This window comes from Oncorhynchus mykiss, chromosome 20, assembly GCF_013265735.2.
Source record: "Oncorhynchus mykiss isolate Arlee chromosome 20, USDA_OmykA_1.1, whole genome shotgun sequence".
NCBI classification, from domain to species: Eukaryota; Metazoa; Chordata; class Actinopteri; order Salmoniformes; family Salmonidae; genus Oncorhynchus; species Oncorhynchus mykiss.
This window is the reverse complement of record NC_048584.1, coordinates 33,184,799-33,199,213: the sequence shown is the minus strand read 5'-3', so window position 1 is coordinate 33,199,213 and position 14,415 is coordinate 33,184,799. Positions and strand designations below refer to the sequence as shown.

Genomic DNA, 14,415 nt, shown 5'->3' with positions numbered 1-14,415 from the left:
GACCCTCCCGTTGCTTTTTAGCGAAACGGGTGGGGAATATGCTTTGTTATTGATCCAATTAAAGACTCCAGCTTTAACAGAACGAATAGAGGGAAATGGTCAAAGTCTTGCACAGTCCGGATACTTCTAAAAACCAACATATAACAAATGCAACATTTCTGTCACATATCCTTCCCTTTGTCAAGACATGAGGGAAAGACACGGTTGATCCGATAGCAGGCTGTTTATTCTCTATGGTGTGTGTGTATAGCATTACATGTGTGTCTTACAGTATATCTCTGTTAGGGGACAAGTGACACTTTATAGGCTAGGGACACTTTATTAACCATTAATTACACACCTATGTTAGTTGTCATTATTAGTCATAGGACGGTTGGTATCTGTATTCTGTGGGGTTGAATTGTATTCTACTAGAATTGATCATGGCTATAGTGTGATGAAACCCAAATGAATCCATTGTACTTTAACAGTTTACTCTGACTGAGTAAATATATGGTTTTGTCGGTGGACAACTAGAGCCTTTACTAAAGACAATGGAATGATTAGACATACAGAGGATTTGGGAAGCAGACGTGTGTGTAGTGAGACCATCATTATCAAGATATACTCCGTTATTCCCCAGAGGGTAGAATGACATGGAGATCAATGCTATATGGTAAAGACTTGTCCCTTAGGGATTTATGCTAATAACAAAGACAAAGGGATTGACAGGAGACGTCTTATTGTTGACATTCTGGCTGCTAATTTGACAATAAAAAGTACCTTCTAATAAATCTGTACCTTTGTTGAGATCTCTTTGTTCGATAGGCAACACAGACTAGAGAATGTTAAAAATAATCATTTAATTAATTTAACATTTTTATTTGATAGAGTGTTTCTTACGACGATAAAGGTTTACCCACATATGTATTCATCAAAATAAAGGAGAGTTCTCTTTCACTGGGTATCCTGAATATTTCCTTGTAGAGAGACAAAGAGCTGCCTATACCACAAAGTGAATGTCATCAGAAATAAATAGAAATTCTGTCAATAATGTGAATTCTGCTGTCGCTGGAACCCATTTGATCCTGCAGTTTGCTGTCTTTAACACGGTCCTCTCGAAGCTAAGGGGATGAATAGATGTGGGTGCGATGTTCCACCACATACAGAACTAACGCTCCTTCGAGCCCTTTTTGGAGTCTGTCACGCGCGTCATAATGATTGGATCAAGGCGCAGTGTGCGTAGAGTTCCACATATTTTTAATCAATCGAAACTCGAACAAAACCAACAAAGCACAAACGAAACGTGAAGCTACTGGTGTGCACACAGGCCACTATCTGTAGACAAGATCCCACAAAGCACAATGAGGAAATGGCTGCCTAAATATGATCCCCAATCAGAGACAACGATAAACAGCTGTCTCTGATTGGGAACCAAACCAGGCCAACATAAACCATTAATCACCGAGATGACCCCCCTAGTCACTATCACGCCCCAACCAACAGAGAATAAACTGCTCTCTAATGGTCAGGGTGTGACAGGGTCCTCCAAAAATCTGATTGTGAAAAGGTTGTGAGGTGGGGGCCCCAACCCAAGAGCTGTTGAGAAGCTCACACTGTAAATGATCCACCCACAAGCCATCATAATAAGACTGATTTAGACAGATACAACTACCATGCATTGTCTGCAAAGGTTTGTCTCTTGCAGATGATTTTGCAAAGAAAATCTTTGGAAATTTGTACCACAACTGAGATTTTCTAATAGGGAAGTCCTTGAATAAATGAAGTGAACTGATATGAGGCATTTGGAACATCATGTATAAGTCTGCCATGTCTGGTACGTCGGACTCATTTTAGGAAGCTTGTGTTATACATGCAGAGCCTAGTATGGAGGCCTACAGGCAAAGATGTTTTGTTTGTATGGCATTTTAGATGCATTAGTTAAACCTTCATATATGTCTCTCTGTTGTGTCTTTAAAGCATACTCTTCATTAGGGTTTCCGTCCTATATTATCTCTCCAGACATCCTCATTCATAGTGAGACAGTAATGAGACAGTAATGAGTCAGCCTTGGTTGTCATGACATTCATCTGAAGTTTCTGAATGGAGTCTTTTCACTACGCCAGGCAGGAAGATATTTGAGAGTGTCAATGGGATTCTATGGCAACAAGAAATAAATCAAAATGGAAGATAAACGGCTCATATATTTTGCCCACTGTGGTGTACTTGAGCAAGGTTTCCTGTCGGGCAGTCTATAAAAATAACCAGAAACAAAATAATCATACTCATCATGACAAACAAAACTTTTCACAACAGAGAATTCTGCAGGTTCTGTAGACTAAAGAGGTTGACATAAACCCGGTGGCAGTTGAAGACAGCACTGTTGTTATAACCGTTTAATAGTAAGTCTGGTGGACTGCTGCAGGTGGGATCTCCTTTCCTTCCCCTCCCCCTCTTCATACTACTCTACTCCAGGACTGTATCTCAATAGTCAATATTGGTCTCCTCTCCTTCATTTCAATAGTCTATAGTGGTCTCCTCTCCTGCATCTCAATAGTCTATAGTGGTCTCCTCTCCTGCATCTCAATAGTCTATAGTGGTCTCCTGTCCTGCATCTCAATAGTCTATAGTGGTCTCCTCTCCTGCATCTCAATAGTCTATAGTGGTCTCCTCTCCTTCATTTCAATAGTCTATAGTGGTCTCCTGTCCTGCATCTCAATAGTCTATAGTGGTCTCCTCTCCTGAATTTCAATAGTCTATAGTGGTCTCCTGTCCTGCATCTCAATAGTCTATAGTGGTCTCCTCTCCTGAATTTCAATAGTCTATAGTGGTCTCCTCTCCTTCATTTCAATAGTCTATAGTGGTCTCCTCTCCTGCATCTCAATAGTCTATAGTGGTCTCCTCTCCTGCATCTCAATAGTCTATAGTGGTCTCCTCTCCTGCATCTCAATAGTCTATAGTGGTCTCCTCTCCTTCATTTCAATAGTCTATAGTGGTCTCCTGTCCTGCATCTCAATAGTCTATAGTGGTCTCCTGTCCTGCATCTCAATAGTCTATAGTGGTCTCCTCTCCTGCATCTCAATAGTCTATAGTGGTCTCCTCTCCTGCATCTCAATAGTCTATAGTGGTCTCCTCTCCTGCATCTCAATAGTCTATAGTGGTCTCCTCTCCTTCATTTCAATAGTCTATAGTGGTCTCCTGTCCTGCATCTCAATAGTCTATAGTGGTCTCCTCTCCTGCATCTCAATAGTCTATAGTGGTCTCCTCTCCTGCATCTCAATAGTCTATAGTGGTCTCCTCTCCTGCATCTCAATAGTCTATAGTGGTCTCCTCTCCTGAATTTCAATAGTCTATAGTGGTCTCCTCTTCTGCATCTCAATAGTCTATAGTGGTCTCCTCTCCTGCATCTCAATAGTCTATAGTGGTCTCCTCTCCTGCATCTCAATAGTCTATAGTGGTCTCCTCTCCTGAATTTCAATAGTCTATAGTGGTCTCCTCCCCTGCATCTCAATAGTCTATAGTGGTCTCCTCTCCTGCATCTCAATAGTCTATAGTGGTCTCCTCTCCTGCATCTCAATAGTCTATAGTGGTCTCCTCTCCTGAATTTCAATAGTCTATAGTGGTCTCCTCTCCTGCATCTCAATAGTCTATAGTGGTTTCCTCTCCTACATCTCAATAGTCTATAGTGGTCTCCTCTCCTGCATCTCAATAGTCTATAGTGGTCTCCTCTCCTGCATCTCAATAGTCTATAGTGGTTTCCTCTCCTACATCTCAATAGTCTATAGTGGTCTCCTCTCCTGCATCTCAATAGTCTATAGTGGTCTCCTCTCCTGCATCTCAATAGTCTATAGTGGTCTCCTCTCCTGCATCTCAATAGTCTATAGTGGTCTCTTCTCCTCTCAAATTTCACTAACTGTAAATACAGTGTAGAAGAGAGAAATATGGTGGAGACCTAATTGGAAATAGTTTTGATCTGTGCCAATGCTGTTCTTTCATGTCAGAGCAGATGTGAGAAGAGAAGGCGACAGGAAACAACTGTGGATATGTAGTATCAAGTGTCATAGTTTTAGTGTGGGTTTTGTAAAGTTGATGTTTACTGATTGAGAACTATACAGGTTGAAAAATCCCTGTTAGGGGTATCATCTCATGCAAGACCAAGGGAGTAATCTATCTCATCACCTGTTCATGTGGAAAAGCCTACGTAGGACAAACGAAAATACAATTAAAACAACACATAGCTGAACACCGCAACTCAATCAGGTATACGATACGAACATTGACTATCCAGTAGCAGCTCACTTTGTTGAAGCTAACCATCCTATCTCCTCCCTCAAATACACAGGCATTGAGCATGTTGCTCTACCAAGGAGAGGAGGTAACATCGAGATCCCACTACGACAAAGGGAGGCTTACTGGATATCCTACTGAAATCTGCTGTTTATTTGATTTGGAATGAGCTTTATGTGTGGATGTCAGCAGGACACTACATGGTAAATTATATACAGAAATATGCAGTTGATTATAGGTTTTCTAAGCTAATATAAATAACATTGGCATACACATACATTCTCTGTTCAAAACCAACACGCTTGGATGCACCTTTTCTGTACAATACACAACATACTGTCACTATGGCAACAATGTCCCCCGATGACTCAGAAGTCAAAGTTGAACCAGTTTTATATATTTTTTATTTATTTTTGTTTACCTTTATTTAACTAGGCAGGAACATGTTCTGTAAAGTGAGGATTGCTACTAATATTAATAGCTTTATCTTTCAGGTGCTTTTTAGACATTGCACTCAAATCAATACCATTGTAGTGATTTATGGAGAACCTATGGAGTGGGGCTTGAACCAGCAACCCCACAGTTATCCAGACCTCTTGGCATAGGTACAGTGAACTCACATTCACAGGGCTTATACTATTGTTACTACTGCTTTAAGTCCTTCCACTATTCAGCGATATATTCAGCGATACAGTGTACATGTGTAGTCAAACCAAAATACATTCTGACAGGTTTATCCCTGAGCCAGAGATCATTTCCCCTCAGGCAGGACTGTACCTATGATGACAACAGGAAAATATTTCCACTGGACCCACGGAAGTATGTCCACACATTTCTAACCCAATCCGAGGTGTTTAACAAAGGAAAAACAGCCACCCCAACCATCCCATCCACCCCCGGGGCACCACAGAGACAATAGAGCCAGTTTTAACTAAACATTGTCTGTGACTCTAGCCTCTGTAAAATGAACAGTTTTCCAGTGACCTTTAAACGTGGAACAACTGCTGATGGACAGTCATTTGTTAATTACTGTAATAATGGTGGAGGATAAACCAAATGCAGTTTCAAATCAGAACCTAATGCTGATATAAAGCTATGGTGATGCAATCAACACATGGGCCTACTGCATTGGTCGTATTTTAAATCTGCTCACAAAGTACTGCTCTTAAAGACTTTTAACAACAAGAACAAAAATGCACTTCGACATACATTAGTAAATCATTTGTTGATTTAATATCACCATGGATGGTGTAATGTTGGAGAGCAACGCCAGCAGTGAATGTACTGGGAATCTTGGATTCTCATATGGATTATCTGCAATTTATATTGAATATATGGTGACAAGCCTACATGGCAAGATAGTGTCCCCACTAGGCACAGACTTCAACGTCTAATGATTCTAATGCAAGAACACAGCTTTTCAGGGGTTTTAAAGCTCTTCAGAAGAGAATCGCCAATGAGTTGCTTTAATAAGTCCAGTCACCAGCACCACACTGCTCAGCTGAAAGGACTTTTCTAAAAATGTATTTTCAGCAAAAGCAGATGACATGAAAGCAGCAGTCTCAACCTCACCGGTATAACGGCACACAGAACTAATCTTTGAACTTCAGCCTGTTGTGTCCTAGAAGGACACACTGCAGATAACACATGAATCAAATACCATGTACATGAGGGGTGTGAGTATGCAGGAAATATATAACAAATACAGTAAACGTGCTTATAACAAGTAAAAGTGCTTGGTTTATGTTCCTGAGAGCCATGCAGACACACACTAGGAGAGTAGAGCATATATTATCAGGCCACTACTGTAACAGTACGATCCTGTTACATCAAATATAACCAGAAAACAAGATGATGAGAGTTTGCCATGACTGTAGGTCTGCATTGAAATGACTTGATCAAATATGCAGTAGCCCACTGGGCACAAACCTCACTTCATCGTCTAGTTTTGATTTACACTTGTAGAAAAAAGGGTTACAAAATGTCCCCATTGGAGAACCGTTTTTGGTTCCAGATTGAAATCTTTTGGGTTCCATGTACAGCCCTCTGTGGAAAGGGTTCTACCTGGAACCAAATAGGATATGGGGACAGCCAAATAACCTTTTTAGGTTCAAGATAGCACTATTTTTTCTAAGAGGACTCAAAAGCCTGCACACGCTGTGCCTGTCCAGGATGGGAGTTGAAGTTAAGCCCTATGCACCCAGTCAGGGGCTGAAATGGTGGTGTCTGGTAAGGTATGTACCAGTGGGATAGGAGGTTTAGGGCTGATTTGGTAGTCTGGTTAGGTATGTACCAGTGGGATGTGGAGGTTTAGGGCTGATTTGGTGGTCTGGTTAGGTATGTACCAGTGGGATAGGAGGTTTAGGGCTGATTGGTGGTCTGGTTAGGTATGTACCAGTGGGATGTGGCGGTTTAGGGCTAATTTGGTGGTCTGGTTAGGTATGTACCAGTGGGATGTGGGGGTTTAGGGCTGATTTGGTGGTCTGGTTAGGTATGTACCAGTGGGATGTGGCGGTTTAGGGCTAATTTGGTGGTCTGGTTAGGTATGTACCAGTGGGATGTGGGGGTTTAGGGCTGATTTGGTGGTCTGGTTAGGTATGTACCAGTGGGATGTGGCGGTTTAGGGCTAATTTGGTGGTCTGGTTAGGTATGTACCAGTGGGATGTGGGATAGGAGGTTTAGGGCTGAAGGCTGATTTGGTGATCTGGTTAGGTATGTACCAGTGGGATGTGGAGGTGTAGGGCTGATTTGGTGGTCTGGTTAGGTATGTACCAGTGGGATGTGGAGGTTTAGGGCTGAAAGCTGATTTGGTGATCTGGTTACGTATGTACCAGTGGGATGTGGAGGTTTAGGGCTGATTTGGTGGTCTGGTTAGGTATGTACCAGTGGGATGTGGAGGTTTAGGGCTGAAGGCTGATTTGGTGGTCTGGTTAGGTATGTACCAGTGGGATGTGGAGGTTTAGGGCTGATTTGGTGGTCTGGTTAGGTATGTACCAGTGGGATGTGGAGGTTTAGGGCTGAAGGCTGATTTGGTTGTCTGGTTAGGTATGTACCAGTGGGATGTGGAGGTTTAGGGCTGAAGGCTGATTTGGTGATCTGGTTAGGTATGTACCAGTGGGATGTGGAGGTTTAGGGCTGAAGGCTGATTTGGTGGTCTGGTTAGGTATGTACCAGTGGGATGTGGATGTTTAGGGCTGAAGGCAGATTTGGTGATCTGGTTAGGTATGTACCAGTGGGATAGGAGGTTTAGAGCTGAAGGCTGATTTGGTGGTCTGGTAAGTTAGGTAACAGTGGGATGTGGAGGTTTAGGGCTGAAGGCTGATTTGGTGGTCTGGTAAGTTAGGTAAGAGTGGGATGTGGAGGTTTAGGACTGAAGGCTGATTTGGTGGTCTGGTTAGGTATGTACCAGTGGGATGTGGAGGTTTAGGACTGAAGGCTGATTTGGTGGTCTGGTAAGTTAGGTACCATTGGGATGTGGAGGTTTAGGGCTGAAGGCTGATTTGGTGACTCTGGTTAGGTATGTAGCAGTGGGATGTAGAGGTTTCGCGATGAAGGCTGATTTGGTGGTCTGGTTAGGTATGTACCAGTGGGATGTGTAGGTTTAGGGCTGAAGGCAGATTTGGTGGTCTGGTAAGTTAGGTAACAGTGGGGGTACCAGACCCACCTCCCTCAGCTGGTCCAGTTTCTCCAGAGTCTCCTTGGTGTCAAACTGCCACTCTTTCACCTGCTCCACTGCTGTAAAGCCCTCCTGAAACACACAGACACGTGATTGTACAAACAGTTACACACGGAAGCAAAAAGACACATTTGAATAGAAAATGTCTATGCCAACCTCAGGTTTTATTTGAGAAGATGTGATACTCACATGGTTTTTGAGCCTTGTATCAGCCCCTCCAACAATGAGCAGCTTGAGTATCTTATATCTGCCCAGACGCACAGCATCATGCAGAGGAGTGTCCCCCTCCTGGAATACAAAATTACAATACTACACTATGAAGACAACGAAGATAATGATGACAACGAGGACAACCAAGATAATGATGACAACGAGGACAACCAAGATAATGATGACAACAAAGACAACCAAGATAATGACAACAAAGACAACCAAGATAATGATGACAACGAGGACAACCAAGATAATGATGACAACGAGGACAACCAAGATAATGATGACAACAAAGACAACCAAGATAATGACAACAAAGACAACCAAGATAATGATGACAACTAGGACAACCAAGATAATGATGACAACGAGGACAACCAAGATAATGATGACAACGAGGACAACCAAGATAATGATGACAACGAGGACAACCAAGATAATGACACAAAGACAACCAAGATAATGATGACAACAAAGACAACCAAGATAATGACAACGAGGACAACCAAGATGATGAGCCACATTGTTACAATGATGATGTTTGTTTATTGTATTTCAAGAGGAAAGGAATGATAAAAGGCTTTTTAAGCACCAATACCACACAAAACTGGTAGAAAGAGGAGGAAGGGAAGCGCTACTAAGGTACACAATAGTACATTTTGGTAGACAGAAGGTGCTCTTTGGTAAAAGGGGTGAATTGGTCATCAAAAGAAAGGAGGACCAAGGCACTCTTCATATAATTAATTAAAATGCCTGTATTTGTATGACATGTTCAATAGAAACAACATTTTTAAAAATCAGAAGCGTTTTGGCTGCATGGCCTTTGTCAGGGAGGACAAAGAAATAATACAATGTCCTCTTTTGAACAGCTTTTTCAATTAGCCCTAATTTGAAGAGGGCATAGTTACAAAATTGATTGCACACACCTAGTAAGCAACACCATACACATTAAAAAGTGAAATACTGTAACTACTTTATAAAAAAAAATCAACTTCAAGCTAGACATATCAGAACGCCTAGAAAGGTAGTTCTAACCTTAAATATGACTGGGAGAAGTGTCAAGAATAAGAAAGCAATATATTCCCTAGTACACTAGAACACAGCAAAACATGAACAACAGTCTAAACATAGCTGAGGGCAATTGAGCAAAATGTCCACTAGATGACAGCAAATGGACCCATCACGACCCTACAGGAAGGGTGAGAAATCCATATCTTCATTTAAACCAGGGTACTTAGTGGCATGTAGTTTGTAAGTCCATATCTTCATTTAAACCAGGGTACTTAGTGGCCTGTAGTTTGTAAATCCATATCTTCATTTAAACCAGGGTACTTAGTGGCCTGTAGTTTGTAAATCCATATCTTCATTTAAACCAGGGTACTTAGTGGCCTGTAGTTTGTAAATCCATATCTTCATTTAAACTAGGGTACTTAGTGGCATGTAGTTGGTAAATCCATATCTTAATTTAAACCAGGGTACTTAGTGGCCTGTACTTTGTAAATCCATATCTTCATTTAAACCAGGGTACTTAGCGGTCTGTAGTTTGTAAATCCATATCTTCATTTAAACCAGGGTACTTAGTGGCATGTAGTTTGTAAATCCCAAAACTTTCCCTTTGGTTTAACTGTTTAAGACGGTCCACTTTTCTAATAGAGGCCGGAATATGATCAATACACATAGCTTGTAGGGAGGCAGGGTTGCCATGGTGTAGGGACTTGTAGTGCCTTGCCATGGTGTTAGGACTTGTAGTGCCTTGCCATGGTGTAAGGACTTGTAGTGCCTTGCCATGGTGTAGGGACTTGTAGTGCCTTGCCATGGTGTAGGGACTTGTAGTGCCTTGCCATGGTGTAGGGACTTGTAGTGCCTTGCCATGGGGTAGGGACTTGTAGTGCCTTGCCATGGTGTAGGGACTTGTAGTGCCTTGCCATGGGGTAGTCTCCATTGCCTACCCGTATGGCGTACTTGTGTTCCGCTAAGCGGTCTTGAAGGCGTCTCTTTGTCCGTCCAATGTAGAACACCTTGCACTGTGGACATTCCAATCTATAGATGACATGAGGGGTTTTGCAGTTAATGAAATGCTTGATGTACTACTCCATTTTAGATGCTGTGTCAACAAAATACTTCTTCTGGACAACCAAGATAATGATGACAACGAGGACAACCAAGATAATGATGACAACGAGGACAACCAAGATGATGATGACAACAAAGACAACCAAGATCATGATGACATCGAGGACAACCAAGATAATGATGACAACAAAGACAACCAAGATAATGATGACAACTAAGACAACCAAGATAATGATGACAACAAAGACAACCAAGATAATGATGACAATGAGGACAACCAAGATGATGAGCCACATTGCTACAATGATGATGTTTGTTTATTGTATTTCAAGAGGAAAGGAATGATAAAAGGCTTTTTAAGCACCAATACCACACAAAACTGGCTTACAAAATCATATTAGACCAGGTATGATGCAGTGAGAAAGCATGACGTCCTACCCTGTCTCTGGCGTTGATTTTGGCTCCACTGTTCAGCAGGTGTCCCACTACATCAGAATGGCCTGTCCTGGTGGCCACATGGAGAGGGCTGGCCATCAGCTAGGGATGGGAGAGAGAAAGAGAGAGAGAGAGCGCGAGAGAGAGAGAGAGAGAGAGAGAGAGAGAGAGAGAGAGAGAGAGAGAGAGAGTTACAGCCAACATGGGCGCATTTCTACTCATTTCCTCCTCTTCACCGGGATTGATGTGAAATACATTGTGAAAGATGCTGCAGATAACAATTCCTTGTAGCTGAAATCTTCCCAATTCTACATGTCAAAGGACAAAGAAACATGTATATTCTTAATATACACTGCTCAAAAAAATAAAGGGAACACTTAAACAACACAATGTAACTCCAAGTCAATCACACTTCTGTGAAATCAAACTGTCCACTTAGGAAGCAACACTGATTGACAATACATTTCACATGCTGTTGTGCAAATGGAATAGACAACAGGTGGAAATTATAGGCAATTAGCAAGGCAATAAAGGAGTGGTTCTGCAGGTGGGGACCACAGACCACTTCTCAGTTCCTATGCTTCCTGGCTGATGTGTTGGTCACTTTTGAATGCTGGCGGTGCTTTCACTCTAGTGATAGCATGAGACGGAGTCCACAACCTACACAAGTGGCTCAGGTAGTGCAGCTCATCCAGGATGGCACATCAATGCGAGCTGTGGCAAGAAGGTTTGCTGTGTCTGTCAGCGTAGTGTCCAGAGCACGGAGGCGCTACCAGGAGACAGGCCAGTACATCAGGAGACATGGAGGAGGCCGTAGGAGGGCAACAACCCAGCAGCAGGACCGCTACCTCCGCCTTTGTACAAGGAGGAGCAGGAGGAGCACTGCCAAAGCCCTGCAAAATGACCTCCAGTAGGCCACAAATGTGCATGTGTCTGCTCAAACGGTCAGAAACAGACTCCATGAGGGTGGTATGAGGGCCCGACATCCACAGGTGGGGGTTGTGCTTACAGCCCAACACCGTGCAGGACGTTTTTCATTTGCCAGAGAAAACCAAGATTGGCAAATTCGCCACTGGCGCCCTGTGCTCTTCACAGATGAAAGCAGGTTCACACTGAGCACGTGACAGACGTGACAGTCTGGAGATGCCGTGGAGAACGTTCTGCTGCCTGCAACATCCTCCAGCATAACTGGTTTGGCGGTGGATCAGTCATGGTGTGGGGTGGCATTTCTTTGGGGGGCTGCACAGCCCTCCATGTGCTCGCCAGAGGTAGCCTGACTGCTATTAGGTACCGAGATGAGATCCTCAGACCCCTTGTGAGACCATATGCTGGTGCGGTTGGCCCTGGGTTCCTCCTAATGCAAGACAATGCTAGACCTCATGTGGCGGAAGTGTGTCAGCAGTTCCTGCAAGAGGAAAGCATTGATGCTATGGACTGGCCTGCCCGTTCCCCAGACCTGAATCCAATTGAGCACATCTGGGACATCATGTCTCGCCCCATCCACCAACGCCACGTTTCACCACAGACTGTCCAGGAGTTGGCGGATGCTTTAGTCCAGGTCTGGGAGGAGATCCCTCAGGAGATCATCCGCTACCTCATCAGGAGCATGCCCAGGCATTGTAGGGAGGTCATACAGGCACGTGGAGGCCACACACACTACTGAGCCTAATTTTGACTTGTTTTAAGGACATTACATCAAAGTTGGATCAGCGTGTAGTGTGGTTTTCCACTTTAATTTAGAGTGTGACTCCAAATCCAGACCTCCATGGGTTGATAACTTTGATTTCCATTGATAATTTTTGTGTGACTTTGTTGTCAGCACATTCAACTCTGTAAAGAAAAAAGTATTTAATAAGAATTTCATTTCATTAATTCAGATCTAGGATGTGTTATTTTAGTGTTCCCTTTATTTTTTTGAGCAGTGTATCTTAACCCCACTGAGGACAAACCTGGACTGGTGAAATGATAAGGCCGTGGGTAGATGGCCATTCTGTTAGCTGGCTAACTCCATAATGAATGAAATGTCAGTAGCTATAGTCGCACAAAAGCATCATGACACACACACCCACGTCTCACCTTGTCCCTGATGTTGAGGTCTGCTCCATGTTTCTGGAGGACCTCGATCACAGCCAGGCTTCCTCCTCTACAGGCCCAGTGAACAGCTCTGGACTCCAGCTGGAACACACACACCCACGTCTCACCTTGTCCCTGATGTTGAGGTCTGCTCCATGTTTCTGGAGGACCTCGATCACAGCCAGGCTTCCTCCTCTACAGGCCCAGTGAACAGCTCTGGACTCCAGCTGGAACACACACACCCACGTCTCACCTTGTCCCTGATGTTGAGGTCTGCTCCATGTTTCTGGAGGACCTCGATCACAGCCAGGCTTCCTCCTCTACAGGCCCAGTGAACAGCTCTGGACTCCAGCTGGAACACACACACCCACGTCTCACCTTGTCCCTGATGTTGAGGTCTGCTCCATGTTTCTGGAGGACCTCGATCACAGCCAGGCTTCCTCCTCTACAGGCCCAGTGAACAGCTCTGGACTCCAGCTGGAACACACACACCCACGTCTCACCTTGTCCCTGATGTTGAGGTCTGCTCCATGTTTCTGGAGGACCTCGATCACAGCCAGGCTTCCTCCTCTACAGGCCCAGTGAACAGCTCTGGACTCCAGCTGGAACACACACACCCACGTCTCACCTTGTCCCTGATGTTGAGGTCTGCTCCATGTTTCTGGAGGACCTCGATCACAGCCAGGCTTCCTCCTCTACAGGCCCAGTGAACAGCTCTGGACTCCAGCTGGAACACACACACCCACGCCTCACCTTGTCCCTGATGTTGAGGTCTGCTCCATGTTTCTGGAGGACCTCGATCACAGCCAGGCTTCCTCCTCTACAGGCCCAGTGAACAGCTCTGGACTCCAGCTGGAACACACACATGGCCACCTTCACTGCACAATGTCTGAGACTTAACCACTGACTCATCACCAGCTTTCCATTCCACAGCCCTAACCTTATCAATTATCCAGTTATCAGCACAATACTTGAGGTTATATAGGTTACATACTGTATATATGATTAAAAGTTGTCCGTTTGTTCCCTAGTATTGGAGTTAAAAACACAATTATGTCAACTATGTAATTTCATAGCTTTTATCACAGCAACTTACATTGACTATAGAACATACTGTGTTAATGGCAAGAGTCTCTCACCCGGTCTTTAGAATTGATGTTAGCTCCTTTCTCTAGAAGCTTCTGGATGACGGTAGAGTGTCCCTCGATGGAGGCAAAGTGCAGTGCTGTCCTCCTTAACTGGAAAAATATTTAGTTATGTAAGATGTTGAACTGTTAAAATGATATCTGTCTCAGGTAAAAGGTACAATTGAGTTTTCAAAAAAATATTTTGTGCTATTGCTACAGTAGGGCCATTGCAGATCGCTGGGGCGGCAGGGTAGCCTAGTGGTTAGAGCGTTGGACTAGTAACCGGAAGGTTGCGAGTTCAAACCCCCGACCTGACAAGGTACAAATCTGTCGTTCTGCCCCTGAACAGGCAGTTAACCCACTGTTCCCAGGCCGTCATTGAAAATAAGAATTTGTTCTTAACTGACTTGCCTGGTTAAATAAAGGTAAAATAAATAAATAAATAAAATCGCTAGGCCACAATCATTTCAATTTACCTCTTGGACAATACAGTTGAACTTTGAACTATTGAGGCCAGATCTTTCAACAAGTAAATACGTATATTTTGTGAAG

The 14,415-nt window shown here is 43.6% G+C and overlaps 1 long non-coding RNA gene across 1 annotated transcript; it reads right to left on the bottom strand.

Moving 5' to 3' along the window:
- Positions 1-3,046: 3,046 nt before the first annotated feature.
- On the bottom strand, positions 3,047-14,150 carry LOC118942060. The gene is made up of 5 exons (XR_005037982.1): positions 13,876-14,150; positions 12,740-13,588; positions 10,667-10,765; positions 8,132-8,230; positions 3,047-8,014 (listed from the first exon to the last, which is right to left on the bottom strand). It is a non-coding gene; the product is annotated as an uncharacterized LOC118942060 (long non-coding RNA).
- Between the last annotated feature and the right edge of the window lie 265 nt (positions 14,151-14,415).